Source organism: Rissa tridactyla, chromosome 1 (genome assembly GCF_028500815.1).
Source record: "Rissa tridactyla isolate bRisTri1 chromosome 1, bRisTri1.patW.cur.20221130, whole genome shotgun sequence".
Classification (NCBI taxonomy): domain Eukaryota; kingdom Metazoa; phylum Chordata; class Aves; order Charadriiformes; family Laridae; genus Rissa; species Rissa tridactyla.
In genome coordinates this window covers 155,271,155-155,286,296 of record NC_071466.1, presented here as the reverse complement: position 1 = coordinate 155,286,296, position 15,142 = coordinate 155,271,155, and the positions used below count along the sequence as shown (strand labels likewise).

The window sequence follows — 15,142 nt, the reverse complement described above, 5'->3', positions numbered from 1 at the left end:
TTTCACCTGCTAAGACATGCAATCAGGAGTCTCTGCTCCTCCCAGTTGAGTTAAACTCAACGTAACATCTAAAATGTATCAGAAAATGAAAGGCAGAGAATGTATTTCCCCTTTGCAGTTGTGCTGTAGGTACTTGTTATGCTATCGTCATTAGCACAGAATCAACATGTCCTCAGCTCTTCTTGTCTGCTGACCTGCAGTGGGGGAACTTGATGTTTTAAGTGTTAAACAAACAATGGGAGGGAAAGGGGGATGTGGAGAGAAAGGCATTTGTTCTCATTCAATTCACCAGCAGGAAGACCCCTTTGAGAGAGGAACTGGCCATCCAGCCTGTGCCCCAGCTCACACAGGGAGCGTGATTCAAACAGCTTCCTGCGAGAATGCATCTTCAGAAACTGCACCCTTTGTCCAAAGCCAAACAGCGGCACGTTTGATTTCTGCAGTACCACTATGTCACCTTGTTACACCTTCCCATACTAGGAAAATACTGCTGTTGCTGGTTTGCGTGCCTAGGAGCTTTCTCTCTGCAACTTTGCAGCCTACCTTTTCCTCACGGCTCTGTAACCCTCCCATCCAGGCCACTGGGGAAATGTTTTCAGAGCCCCTGGGGCAGTATTTTCCCCTCGCTGTTCCCATGCTGTTATTCCCATGCTGTTACCCTTATAGCTTTGCACCTACATACCCTGGTAGTCTTGCTGTGGTGGGCTGTTATGGGCAGCAATTACCACCGGCAAGAGAATCAGCCTTTTTCCCCCCAACTTTTGCTACATTTTGGTTATAGATTTTGGTTTATGCAAGAGACACAATAATGTTCATATGCGCACAAGCAAGTGGCCATGCAGCCCCTGCCCTGATAAATGCATCCTCCAATCAATACTAATGGTAAGCAGCGATGACCAGCTGAGGGTTTGAGTAAGTACTGATGGAAACTGTATAGTTACTATGGGAAGAGTATTATGGGGGGAAACAGCTGCCACACAGCAGCAGATGTCCAGGAAAGGTCTGGAAACCCTGGTTGCTTCTCTTCCGAGCCGAGTGCCACAAGGAGTGCTTTCCCTTCTGGCTGTCCTCTTGGTTTATTTTTCCGTGCCTTATCTTTTCCTCAGTTATTCACAGTTAGAGACAATGTAGGCCATCATCCATGGACTTCACTGATAAATCTTCATGCTTGTGAACCTGTCTCAACATTGTTTGTGCAAACCAGCTATAGTGAGAGGGAATTTGTATTACACCAGCATATATAACACATATCATGTATTAGTTTACACTGTTTATTTGTTTTACACACGTACCACCAATATGTTAAGGAAATCACCAAATGACTGAAGTGGGTTGGGAAAAGTGAAAAAATCAGACCTGGTGATAGGTCATGGGAACTGATAACTTACAGCTGTTAATTAGCTGGGAACAGCGTCTTCCCTAGCCAACCCTGGCAAAGCAGGGACGTGTGTCCCCAAACTTAACTTCTTTCCCTTGTCCTCTTTGCAGAATAACTTGGAGAATGCCATTGAAATATTTGTCAGGTGAAAAAACTTCAGCTCACTGGGACCTGCCATAATCTTATATCATCTACCTGCAAAGTTGCTCACTGGTTTCTAAAACCCACAAACACTGCATTGCTAATTTGTGTGGTATGGGCCTGGCTCTCCTCTGCCTTCAGTATTTTGCAGTCATCTATATGTATATAAAATAGCTTTGAAGTGTAGCCCAAGCAGAGCTGCAGCTTTTTACAGCCTTGTGGGCAGCAAGGAAAGAAATTAGGTTCCAGATAGAATGGAAGAAAGCCCATATTTTCTTTGAGATGTATTTTATTTTGCTTGATAAAGATTTTGGCTTAGAGTCAAAAATATTGTACCTAAACTTGGATTTCTAAAGCCATAGTCAAGTACATACACTAACAGCTTGACTTTTAAATAAGCAAAGCACCCTGAAATAATTTTTACAGTTATTCAGTAGAAAATGTGGGGGCCTCAGCTGTTATGAGCTTGGAAACGTAATTTTAATGCTGCTGTTGTGTGGGTTTCTTAACAAACAAAAAGCTTGGCTTCTGCTCATTTCAAAGCTTTTCAACTCACCTTTAAGTTCATGCCTTTAGATCGGCACGCAATTGCAGTACAGTGCAATCCTGCATGGGTGAAAGAATGATGTTGTGGTTCTCACGGGACCATGGTCATAACAGGAAAACTCTGACCAGGAGAGCTTTCCAGTGAACCCATGTCCCACCATTTAAAGACCTAAAAGACCTCAGCAAAGTAGAAATCATCTTCAGGAAGTATCTCCTTCATCCTAAGTTCAGCTTTAGTTTTCTATTCTGTAAAGTTCTTTTTTTTTCTTTTTTTCTTTTTTTTTTCCTAGGACTCACTGGTTAAAAGGCTGTTGTCTAAATCCTGATACAGCACACAAAATGATACAGAGCTTTAAGCAGTCTGTGATTTCGGAGCTTTCAAGTGAAAAGCAAGAAGAAGGAATCATCTCTCTTTTGGCATTTGGGAGGGGCAGGTCTGCTCTAATGAGGTAAGAAATTGTACGCATGCAACTATCGAGGGAGGCTTTCTCCTGTCACATTTACAGGGATGCAAATGTCTCTCTCAATGTTTGTCACATCCTTCCTCATTTTTGGTGTATATAGGCTGTTTTGTTCCAGTTTACTTGTTGGAAGTAGAAGACTGAATGAAAAGAGAGACTAAAGGCAGAGCTGTGACCACATTTTCCCTTTCTCAACTCACTGGTTCCCTGTAAAGGGAACACCTATAAAGGGAACACAAAGGCATTAAGCCGAAAGAGGAGCATGTCTGCAAGGAGGTTATCTCAGGCTGTTATATCAGAGTTACAGTCAGTGGGGCAAGAATGCTTACTTCGTGACCGGCATTGAGATCTGCCTGGAAACCACGTGTATATTAAAAATTTCCAATTGTTACAATGAGCAACTAAATTGAAGAATCTTTGAATTTATTTGTAGGAGGTCTTTCTGGCAAGTCGGGCATTAGTTAAACAACTTTCCAAAGTGTCTTGTGGCTGTTTTGGTAAGCACCTAGCCAAGAAAGACAACAAATTTCTGGTGAGCAGCAAAAGTAAAACAGGTTGAGCATTGTCCAAAGAAGACAACTACCCTGATGACTCCAAGTGAGTCTCCGAGTGCAAGAGCAGCTCTCCCTAAGCCAGCTTGCCCACTATCCTCTCTCAAAAGTGGCCAGTAGCAAAGGGAGCAGGCATGCAGTGACACCACTACAGCATACCTTTCTTAGGGCAAAGGAATTGGTGGTAGTGATGGGGGGGTCCCTGACCCTGTGACTTTATTAGAATCACAAAACTTTTGGTAGTGTTTTTCTTGCAGTAGCCTGCCCTGTTTGATCATTTTTTACTCATTTATACCTTTGGAATCAACAAAACATCATAGGGCAGTAAGTGCCACAGCTCAACCATGCAGTGATTTTTTAAATTTATGCCTGTTAATATCCACCTGAGGGCTCTGGGTCTGATGTTGTGAAAATACTGAAATGGTCCCCTGTTCACCTTCTTCCTCTCTTCAAGGTTGCTCAGACCTACCTTTATTCCTCAGAAGTCATATCATTTCTGGGATGATGAGTCCTAGTCTATTGAACATCTCGTCTCTGGAAGGCAGGTGATTCTCCCCATTTTTTCCATCTTTCTGTGTACCTTTCCCAGTTTCTCCATACCCTTGCAGCACTAGCATGGGCAGCGCTGCTCTCAGGGTTAAAGCAGATCTGTCACGGACCTGCTCCAGATAGAGGCTTCTGAGAGGTATTCAATGTGTAACTACCTGTACCAGCAACCCCCCTGGGTGAATGGAAAGGCTCTTACTCTCTAAAGAAGAGAAAGACCGAGTCCGTTTTATAAGCTAATTTTCATATGGAATAAAAAGCAACCGAATGCTTGAAAGGTACTGTATTATTAATTTCTTTCTATGGATGCCCAAATTTAGGCAAGGTTCCGCTGTGCATACTGTTACAGGAGTTCTGCCAAACACTTTCAAATCTGAAGAGGAAGGGCAGACAAAACACGTGAGAATGCAAATGCTATTTTGTACAATTTCCGTGTTACAAGCTGAGGTCCAGGAGATTGCTGAGTTTGTCCATGGTCTCATCAGCAACCTGTGGTGAAACCATGAATCCAGCCCTTGTCACTATTGTCCGAATGAAGTAACAAGAAAATTGCTCCTCATTTTTTTAGTTATGTTATTTCCACACCCCACTTTGATTTTTAAGAGGCATTAAAGAGAATAATGTGGAATAGTAATTGTGAAATTTGTCATCTGAAATAATGGCAATACTTGAGTTGTCTAGGGTTTTTGAAGTCAGATAGTTTGCATTCCCCTGTGCTTCAAAGCAGGAGATAGACAGTCTCACTCTTTGCTAAAGAAAGGGAGAGATAGTTACAAGCTTTCTACAAATGAAGCAGACAAAATGTTTTTCTTCTTCTTTCTTTTTCCTCCCTTGTTTCTTTCCAATTGTATACTTTTGGGTTTTTTTGCCTTTACTGAATCACATTGCAAAATGAATAATAACAGTATGATACTCCTTGCAGGGAACTGCTTCTGATGTCAAAACCTTTCAGCAAAGATCCCTACATTTACTCCCAGTGGATGAGATTGTGAAAATGACTTGCAGACATCAAACAGACATTTTTAATGAGAATTTAACAGTGAGCCCTTCATGTATTCTTTCCTTCTAGTGGCAGCTAAGTGTGCTGGTTATCACAAATGTCAAAAGTAGAAGGGTAACTTGTATTACCTTCCTTCTTCGCTGCTTTTCCTTGTATTTAAGAAGGAATAAACTTTACAACCAAGATGCCCCATTTATATCCTCACTGCTACGGCTCAAGGTCAGACCTGAGAAGGCATGACACTGCCAGGTTAAATATAGCACTTTGTTTGGTGATGGCCTCTCCTTTCATGTCACTCATGTTCTGACAGCTTTCATCGGCTGAGAATACACTGCTAGAAAAGTGAAATTAGTGTGGGTGAAAGATGCCAGTAACAGATCAGGAGACCAGTTTGCAGCTTAATCTAAGCACAGAAAAGCAACAGCAGAGAAGACATATCCCTTGCTAGTCCTCTTCTCTAGATCTAGTCCTTAAACATTGCCTTTAATTTATTTCTCTCTCTCTTTTTTTTTCTTTTTTTTTTTTTCCCCAAATAAGACCATATTATGAGATCTGCTTTCCTCCAGCTAAAACTGGCCATGTTAGTCATTTTATCCTTTTAATCCTCACCAAGATCTGGAGCAGTTAGAAGCTTCAGTACATTTTTGTTGGAGGGATGCTGAACATATTAACTTATCCTCTGTTCTGAACTAAAACTTTCCTGATAATCAGCTCCAAAAGGCTCAACTTTACAACACCCCTGTGCAAAAAAAGCCCCTCTGGATGGAATCTGTCTGCTCCTGTTTTCATGTGGCACCACCACAGCGAAACCTCAATACCTGACAAACTGCGGCGACTGAATCCTCACAACACTATCTTGAGATCAAGAAGAGTTACTTTCCTCATCTCAGGAAGCTGAGCCAAAGCCTGCCCAAAGGTAACAAGAGTTTCTCTCTGATCTCAGCAGGCTTTGTGTCATGCCATAGGAACTTGTCAAAGGTCAGGCAGGAGGATGGTGGCATGGTCAGGATCTTATCTGTGATCTCCTTGATCTGGGTCCGTCTTACTCAGCATAAAAATATCCTACTTTAATTAAATCTTGATGCTTGCACAAAGCATTAGCACACTTAGTCCAGGAAATGTCTGGGATACTCAATGGGTTATGTGGAAAGAGATCGAAGAGGCAACTAAGTCTAATAAAAAGGAAATCATTGGTGACTTCACCCACCTGTACATTGGTAGATCAACTGGTACGAACAGGTTTTAAAAAAAATATTCCTAAGTGATTTTTAGAATAACTGGACAACATAACATTATGGGTTCTTAACTTAGTCTTAAGTAGCTGAAGAAATGGTACAGTTAAGCCACTGAATAGTAATGAACTTATTACTACGCTAAGACCGTGAGGTTAAAACCGATAATAATTAGCGATCTGCTTAAAAAGTACTGGAAGTAGAAAGAGAATAGGGGGAAAAAAGAAAAAAAGAAAAAGAAAAAAATAAAAGAAAATGAAATGAAAGAAAAGGAAAGGAAAGAAAAGAAGAAAAAACATAAAATCCATAGATTCAAAGCAACAGGTATATTAACAGACAGTTTCTGATTCAGTGAAGTCATGCAGAAAGCAAACTGAAAGGCAAGGTAGGAAAAAAGAAAAAGGTACTGTGAAATGTTAAGGTCCAAGAGGTTGTTTGAGCCAAGCAACTAACTTTCAGGAAATGGCACTTCTGCTTTGGTGAAGCTCCTGGCTAAGGGAGGAAAATTATAAAAAAACACTAACAAAACGTCGGCTGTAAAAGATGAGGGCCAAGGATGTGTTAACTGACAAGAGCTTGGGAGGGGGGAACTGCAGGACATTTCTGAAAGGTCTTAAATTCACCCAGTTTAAGAGGGAACCAATGGGATCTGCTGCACATCCAGGGGGTAATGGGAATAAGTAATGAGCAAAAGGACTTTGCGGAGGTTCTGAACCATTCATTTGAGTCAATCTTCCTCACAAATGATGCTGTGCCAGTGTCCACACTAGACCTATTTTTTTCAAGACAAGAAAGGACATGAGCTGTCAGAATGTGAAACGCTGAAAGGGGAAACACTGGAACAAACTGATAAACTAAATAGCAGCATGTCACAAGGACCTCATGGTTATATATGCAAGAGTTTGGAAAGCATTTGAAAATGAAGTGGCTGCACTGATAGCAAAAATACGCAAGCTGTCGCTGAAGTCAGATACGCTACAGAAGGACTGGAGGGTAGCAGCTAGCATACCTATCTTTAGGACAGGCACTGGATTGATCTTAGGTATTATATACTGAAAAGTCTTATTTTACTTTCAAGTTAATTGATTGAAATTAACAAAAACTAGAATTACATACAGGAGAGGAAAAAAAAATCAGTTTCTTTCAAAGAAATGTCTCTTCTGTGTATTCTTTGAAGGATCAAGCTAATAGACCAAGAAAAACAACTCAATAAATGTGTATATATAGGTATCTTCTTAAATCCTTTGACAAATTTTCTTTAAAGAATTTAAGTAAACACAGAAGAAGTAGCTTATTATTACAAGTTGAAACTGTTTAAGAGAGAGAAAGCAGGAACTACACAAGAGTGTTCATTTTTCACTGTAAAATACTAACCGTTGGGTTGTCCAAGATTTTACACCATGTATAACTTCCTTACTGAAATTATTGCTGTCAGATAAAGGGAATAAGGACTGAAGTATTTCAGAGTGTGCTAGTTAAGTCAGGTGAACCTAGCATTCACATCGCAAATGGAAATAAATATTGGCCGATACAGAACACTCACGGGTGGAGTGAAATACTTAGAAACCTTCCTGCACTCTAAGCCAACTGTGACCACTGAAGGAAGGATATCGATGTCACCGTGGACAACCCAGTTGCAAATTCTGCTCAATTACAGCAGCAGTCAAAAAAAAAGCCCTAACCCCAACAAACAAAAGAAAGTTTCCATTAGTGCAACGAGTAAAAGTTGTTAAAATGAACACAGTTTTACTATATAAGCCTATAGTTCTCATCCAGAAAACAGGGTCCACATTGGTCAATCCATCACCAGAAAAGGAGATGGAAGAATTAGTCATTTTTAAGACATGCAGAGTGATTGGGAACCCTGAGATTGTCTGAAAGAAGAAAAGAAAAAGAATGTTCATGCTTGAGTGAATGAATGGCACCTATACAATGAACTGCGTGCTCCTGTTGGCCTTTTCATGTCACATAAAAGAGAGGTAGCAATAACATTGAAAGACAACTAATTTAAATAGATCAAAGGCTGCTTGGAGTGTGCTTTTCCCCCAAAAATATGTAATTAACCTACTGAAATCACTGCTACATGCTATCACTAAGGTAGTGAACTTACTGGAGGCAAAACCTGATTAGCTGCTTATCTGGCCTGTGAGTATGGCTGCAGTTTGTCTAGAACCTTCTTTTGATGAGGAAGGCGGGTACCTTGTTTTCATTTGGAAATGGTCTCCGGGCAGTGAGCAAACACAAACTGGTGAGTATTAAAACATTTTACTTCAGGGAAGCACATTTATCTAGGGCAGCTTTCCCTGCACGTGCCTCTGAAGCGTGTGGTAAGGGACATTAATAAAGACACTATACTGGACAAGACAAAATACCTGCCTGATCCAATGTTGCAATCATTATGTTCTAATGGTCTTTAACTGGATGACTGATGCCTTTTTGAATAGGAAAATAATGAGTAATGATAACAAATAACACAATATCTGTTAATTATTCATGCTAACGTTCATGAAACTTTTGAGATGTATGCATATTTTCATGAATAAATCATTGGTCACTGGCTTGCACTAAATGACCTCAGAAGTCATAGTAGAATGAGCTTGTTGTCATTATTCATGAACAAATTTGTGAATCATTTTCAATATACAACCACTTTGCTTTCTAATTGACTAAATATGAGATAGATGAGTATAAAACGGACATCAGTAATTCATTTCAAAGCCGAGAGAAAATTTCCCAGGAACTTGTGAACATGCTACGGGCTGTACCAGAGGCTTACTTTTTCCCATGGACAGATTTTGTTAATTTTTACTTCTCACATGCTGGAATGGATTATAAAAATGGATTATAAAATTATAAAAAAGAGTTTGCAGGTCATCCTATCTCCACCAAAATCAAGACAGCTTTACATATTCAGACTACCTGAGAATCCTGACCCAGAGAAATTACTAAGCAAGAGAATTCTTTTAAATGACTAGGTTTATTTTATCTCCTTGGTTTCCAACAGTAATTTTCACAATGATTCAGAAGAAAGATCTATGAAGATATTTTTTGTCTCGTTCCGTTCCACCTCTTTCTCAAAAAAAAAAAAAAAGAAAAAGAACAAAGACCTAAAAAAACCCACACCTGCCCACAGTTTACTCAGAGCTTTTCTAAGAGCTTGAGGAAAACCCTGGGAGATGCTGGTTTTCTCACCTATTTGTGTTGTGGCATCTCGTAGAGATCTTTATTGTAGTCACTGTTAGAGGTGCCCCATACTATTCCCAATGCCCATTATCACATTGCATTTCCCTTTAGGCAGAGACTGATGAAATAGAGCTGTTCCATGAACAGTTGTCAAAACACTGGCATATTCTAATTACAACACTTACTATGTTTCTGTGAAAGTCAAATTCTGAGCTCAATTGCACTAGAATAAACCAGAAATAATTAAAGTCAGTGGAGTCACCTCTGATTTGAAAGAACGTAATTAAGATGAGAATCTAGCCCATGGAGTCAAAAGAGATACTGAAAAGACAGGAATCAGAGGATCATCTCATCAAAATGAAAACGTACAGAAGTCTCTCAGCAAAGCAGCTGGTCCTAAATGATGGTCTGTTTCATTTTATCCTTATCATATTCTTAAAAATGAATACATGGAACACATGGACTACTGAAATCCCACTGCCTGTCTTAGCCTCATTGGCAAGCATTCTTTAGGAAGTTATTGATGGAAATGAGATGAAACTCACTACGTCCTGTCCCATCCTCTTGGGACTTAAAATCATGTTATAGGAGAGATGTGTCTTTGGAACGCCTGCTGATACATATCTCTCTCTACAGGGAGCAGATGATGTTACATATAGCTAATGATCCAGCTTTAAAGGTAGGACAGACAGTCCAAAATGACAGGCAGCTCCACAGCCTAAAGCATTTTTACATAGAACCAAGCTCAGAGCCCAAGGGAAAGGGATGCAGCCTTTTAATACAACTCCAGGGTGGCCTCATCTTTTAATTCTGCCCACTTGTATTGGGAAGATGTAGGAAGGCAGTGGGATAAATCACTAAGCAATCCCCACTCAGCTTGGTACGGAGCGCTTGGGAATGCAATCTGCTAGGCACAGGAGGTTGGTGTTCAGCTAGTGGGACGAGGACAAGCAAGTAGATAACTCCGCATCTTTTGGGCAGTTCCAACCCACGAAATGCCATGGACACCCTGGCAAAACTGAAACCTATCTTTGCCAAAATATGGGAACTGGAAAATATAGGTAGGGTGGTGTGTGGGGCGTGTGCCAGTTGTCTCATTTAGTTACAGTGGTTCTCGATGCCTGGTCTTTTGTCCAGCCTGGTTCTTAGAGACAGGAATCCAGGCTCAGATTTAACAGGGCCTGAAATGCTACCATACAATTTCAGCTTTTTAAGATTTAAGGCTACAAGCATTTTTGAAAAAGTTATCCCTGTCATTCATATGAGCTGCATCTAAGCCCCTTCAGCTTTCCTTAGCCTGATTACTCTTGTCCACCCATTCCCCTGCCCAAAGACCCCATAGAAGGTCAGGGCAGCATTTTCACAAGTGAAGTAATCCTCTTCAGTGACTTCAAATCTCTGAGAATTAGCTGCAAGTCGCTGCGAGCTGTAAAGCTCAAAGACAGAGAAATCCCAAATTTGTGAATAAATGGCCAGATACAGATTGGGCTTCCCAGCTTTAATTTCTTCATATCTCTTCCTCCATAGTTTAACCCACACACCAGCATTAGCTTTCTGGGTAACTGAACCAGGATCAGCTGAATGCCACCTGCCTTTTTTTGTAGCTTGGAATTTAGAAAGGGAAGAGCTGGCTGGAAACAGACACTGGGGGGAAAGTCCTTATCTCATACCACTTGTTTCTCTCCTTCCTCTGTAATTCACTATCAAGCCTCATGTCCCCTATGTCCAGGGATGCTCTCTCTCGCCTGCCTTTGGCACTAGGGGGTGCAGAGATCTGGGCTTTGGGCCGGAAATCCAACTCTCCTCAAATCCCTATTTTCCCTTAAATTGAACTCAACTTTCAAAGCAGTCTTGATTTCACAGAAAGGGAATATGCTTCATTATTACTGGTTTGTCTGTGTTCCCGATGCTGCATTGCTATGGAAACTGGGACCAGAAAATAAGTCTTTTGCATGTAGGTCATGATATTAGTGGAGAAGAGAAAGTCTGGGTGAACGGGTGAGTGGGTTACAGGAGTGAAGTGGGGCAGAGTAACCACTTGGTACTGCATCAGCAACACTGGGGGATTTCATAGTAGATGTCCTCAAAAAACTATTGAATTAGACACCCAATGGACTGAAAGACCCTAGCACTGAGAGAGACTGAGAGCCACAAAACGTAGACAGGGAGTCAGCCCAGAGGTGAAAAACAAAGTGACAGTGGGGCATGAAACTGAACATGAACTGAACATAAAAAATATACTTTTATTCACAGATGCTGTTTTTAAGTGGTGGCATTGTTTTTTCCCTTTTGTATCTTGGTCCCCCTCTTGGGTGATGGCACAGCAGGGCACAGCTGCTGCCCCTTCCACCTCCCCAGAACATTCCCGATCACGATGGTCCAGATCTCCCAAACCTCTGCCCAGATGCAGAGTAACAACCTTTTGGGTACAGGATATTACTTAAAATCTTGGATTTGTATGGGAGAAGAGCATGACATCTCCTTTTTATTATTTTTCCCTCTGTCCAAAGCAACCTGGGGACATTCTAGACCCCCCTCCCCATGTACTGAGCCCCTTTCCCGAGCTGACTGCAATGCAGAAATCACAGAGTGCTGTGGGCAGGGGCAGAGTGGGCAACTCAGTGGGGCACACGCTTGCCAAGTCAGTGAGCCCACCGCACTTCTCGCTCTCCTGATACAAAAGCAAACAGGGCTGCTTTTGCAGTCCAGGGATCCTGCAAAGGGGAAGTTCAACCAAAGTTATAATCAAAAAGAGCCTAAATGAGAGAGGGAATGTACTCTGTGTAGCTTAATGCAGTTTATAGACAAGTCACCGAGAGCGGCTGGTGTCATAAACCATACTATCAAGGCTGGTGTGTATTTAGACAGGGTCTGTGGTTGTAGGCAATGCAATACCATAAAAGCAGACAGCATACATACTTCTCATCTCCTGTATTAACCGTCCTCATTGTTGCTCTTTTTTTGTTTGTGGGGGTTTTTTTTGGTTGGTTTTTTTTTTCCCCAAAAAAATTGCAAAAGCAGGTTGTCAAGCAGAGGTTGCCCCTCTCCTTTTTTTTCCCCGTTGCCTTTTTTCCTTCTGCAAAGGGAAGACCTTCCTTAAGGGACAGGGACAAGCCAATGTGTGAAAACACACCGGTTGACATACAAATGGGGAGAGATGCTATTCTGGCTAGATTTGCAATAAGAATTACCCCTCTCCCCAGTGTCCTCTTCTAGTTGAAAAAAAAAAAAGAAAAGGCTACCTCTCCTTTTCCTAAAGGAGCACTACTTTAGCACATTAAAGTAGTAGGAGAAAACAATCTTATGGGGGACAGGGGGACAGAGGGACAGTCCCTTGTTCTTTCCCCAGTGAAGGGGTGAGTACCCACCCCTAGGCCTGTGAGAAGAAGTTACAAGCCCTGTCAGCCTCCCCTCGGAGCTGGCAGCGGGCCTTGATGTGGTGAGCAAAGCCTCCCGCCGGGAGCTCCTCTCCAGCTGGGGCAGGGACCCTCCAGCCCAGCTGCCTTGCGGGGAGACGAGCAGAGGGGAGAAGCCTTGCTGCTTCCCACCTGCTCCCCCAGTGGGGCATCACTCTGGCACTCGGGCAGTCCCGGGGAAGCCAGCAAGCACGAAGAGGGAGCAGAACAGTAGGAAGGCACGAGGTGAAGAGCGGCACTAGCCGGAGAGGTGGGGGTCTCGGCTTTGACCTGAGAAGAAGCACTTTGCCCTTCCAGAGGCTCCGAAATGGGGGGGGGATGGGGCACGAGGACCTCGGCCCCCAGAGCTGTTTCTGGGAGGCAGTTTTTCTCCCACAGCCTGATCTGAGCTGCCTCTCAAGGCATCAACTCGCTCCTTCTGGCCACAAGCACCCTGTGGCAGAGGCCACAGGAGAAAAGAGAGAAGAAAAGGAACCCGGAGGCACGGGTGGGTCTTGCCAGGGGCACAATCCTGCCGGGGGAACGGGGCGAGCGTTACCCGGCCCTGGAGCATCCTCCCCCGCCGCATCCGGCTCGCTGGCCGCACGGGGGACCCAGGGGCACCGAACCAGGGAAGTTGGGTCGGAAATGAGACGGGGAAACCCCACACCTTCCCCGCCTTCGGCTGCTCCCCGCGACCGCGCTCCCCCTCCCCGAGGCAGGACCGGAGACCTGAGGCAGCGCAGACGGACACTGACCCCGGGCAGGCGCCCGCTCCCCAGGAGGGATGCTGAAGGGCGAGGGACCACACTGACACAGCGGAATTCCCCTCCCCTTATACCCCGCATCCCTGCATGGTCCCCAGCAGGGCAGGGATATCCCCCTCCCGTCCCGTTTCTAACCCTCCCGGCCCGCCAGCCAGTGCGCCCCGCAGGCAGGCTCTACTCCCCGGGGAAGGCTCCGCTCTCGGCTCCCGGTGACATTTTGCAGGAGTCGTCAACAAGCATGTCACAGCGGGATTTGGGAAGGGTAATCCGGGAGATGTCCGTGTGTTGGAATGCAGCATTTACATAAAAAAACCTATGGACAGCGCCAGGAAAATGTGGGGATTTCTATAAATCAGGGTACTGCGTCTCTCCTTCCCCGCTATATACCATGCTAGACTCGATTCTGGGATTAATGTCACAACTGTAACTCAGGAGAAGAAGGCTCTGTGTCGGGGGCAATCGGTTTGCCTTCTCTCCTCTCGCTGCCTTTCCCTGCTGACCCGCACCGCTATGGACCTTTCCAGCAAAAGTTTCCCTATGTTTTGTTCTGCTCCTTCTGCCAGGAAGCAAAACGTAAGCTCGTTTACTTGGACATTATTTTCTTGGCGGGAGCTTTCCTATGACAGCAGCGGATGAAATCCTAGGTGCGGCGAAGAAGTGGAGGAGCGTAGAGGACGAGGAAGAAAAGGAGGGGGGACAGAAAACAGAAAAAAAAAAAAAGAAAGAAAAAAGAAATGAAAAAAAAAAAACACAGAGGAAACGTCAGTAAAACCCAAAGCTTTCCTACCTGTGATCCAATTACCAGAAGTTGCATCCCATCCCGCTGTAAGCGGCTCGCTGCGAGCGGCGGCTGCGGAGTCGCGCCGGCTGTGGCGGCAGAGGCATGCGGGCTGCGCGCAGTCAGAGCCCGGCGGCAGCCGCTTTATCTTTCTCTTCCATATCTTCCAAGAGGAGGGAGGGGGGGTTGGGGTGAGGGGGAAAGACAGATTACTTGGTACCGTGATAATGGAGGGTGTGTGGTGGGGGAAAGAATAACAGTTTGGAAGCTTTAAACAAGAGGTGGCATTGTCCGGGCTGAGGGAGTTTTTGTCTCTCCCTCGCTCGCTCTCTCCCTCCCACACGCACAGGCACACACATATACACGCACACCCTCCGTGGCTCTGGCCCTTGGGAATCTCCGCTTCAGTTCAGCCAAGTTGAGCTTTAAAAAAAAAAAAATAAAAAATACTAGAGCAATAGTGCTATCAAACCTGGCTTAACGGTGTGGACGAAACTGGAGAAATTAAAAATAGCAGAAGCTGGGACTCGTAAGTGAGCTGGTAATAATTCATACTTCCCCCAGCACTTCTGAGGAAATGAGGGCAAGCTGCCACCTTCGTGGGGGTGGTGGCGAGGGAGGGAAACGGGGCGCCTAGGTGAGCATCTCAGGCGAATGTCCTTGCTGTGGGGTGCTGTGGCTGTGGGTCCGCTTGCTGCCCGCCTGCAGGGGTGTGTGGTGTGTGGGTGTGCGAGAGCGCGAAGCGGGCTCGATTAGCTGCAATGGGCAGGCAATTTCTGCAGAGAACATTTACAATTTTCTTTCAATATGACAGGATTAGTTGCTGTTGAAGGCTCTCCTCCAATAAGATCAGCACTGCTCTCTGATTTGGTGGCTTTGCTGAATAGAAATTACTGCTTCTTGTTATCTCTCAACACACTCTCCCCTCTTCCTCATCAGACACTCCCCTCTTCCTCATCAGAAGTCTTTATCTACAATTTGCACATCAGAGCCGATTATTTTTTTTTTTCAATTACCTCTTACCCATCTTTCCCCACAATGCTCTCCTCTTTATTTCTGGTTACTTTTTTTCACAGTTCCATGATAGTTGTAAGGCTAAAGTGACATACAGCAGGAGAAAGAGAGAAAGATATTGCTTTTAGATTATTGCAGTCATCAGAGTCT

General features: G+C 43.8%; 1 protein-coding gene across 1 annotated transcript in view; it reads right to left on the bottom strand.

Annotated features, from left to right (window-relative positions):
• The window catches only part of CHRM2 (cholinergic receptor muscarinic 2), a 103,600-nt gene extending 89,504 nt beyond the window's left edge, over positions 1-14,096 (bottom strand). The window contains exon 1 of the mRNA XM_054223522.1: positions 13,988-14,096. The gene's annotated coding sequence lies outside the window, so the exon portion shown is untranslated. The remainder of the gene's footprint in view (positions 1-13,987) is intronic.
• Between the last annotated feature and the right edge of the window lie 1,046 nt (positions 14,097-15,142).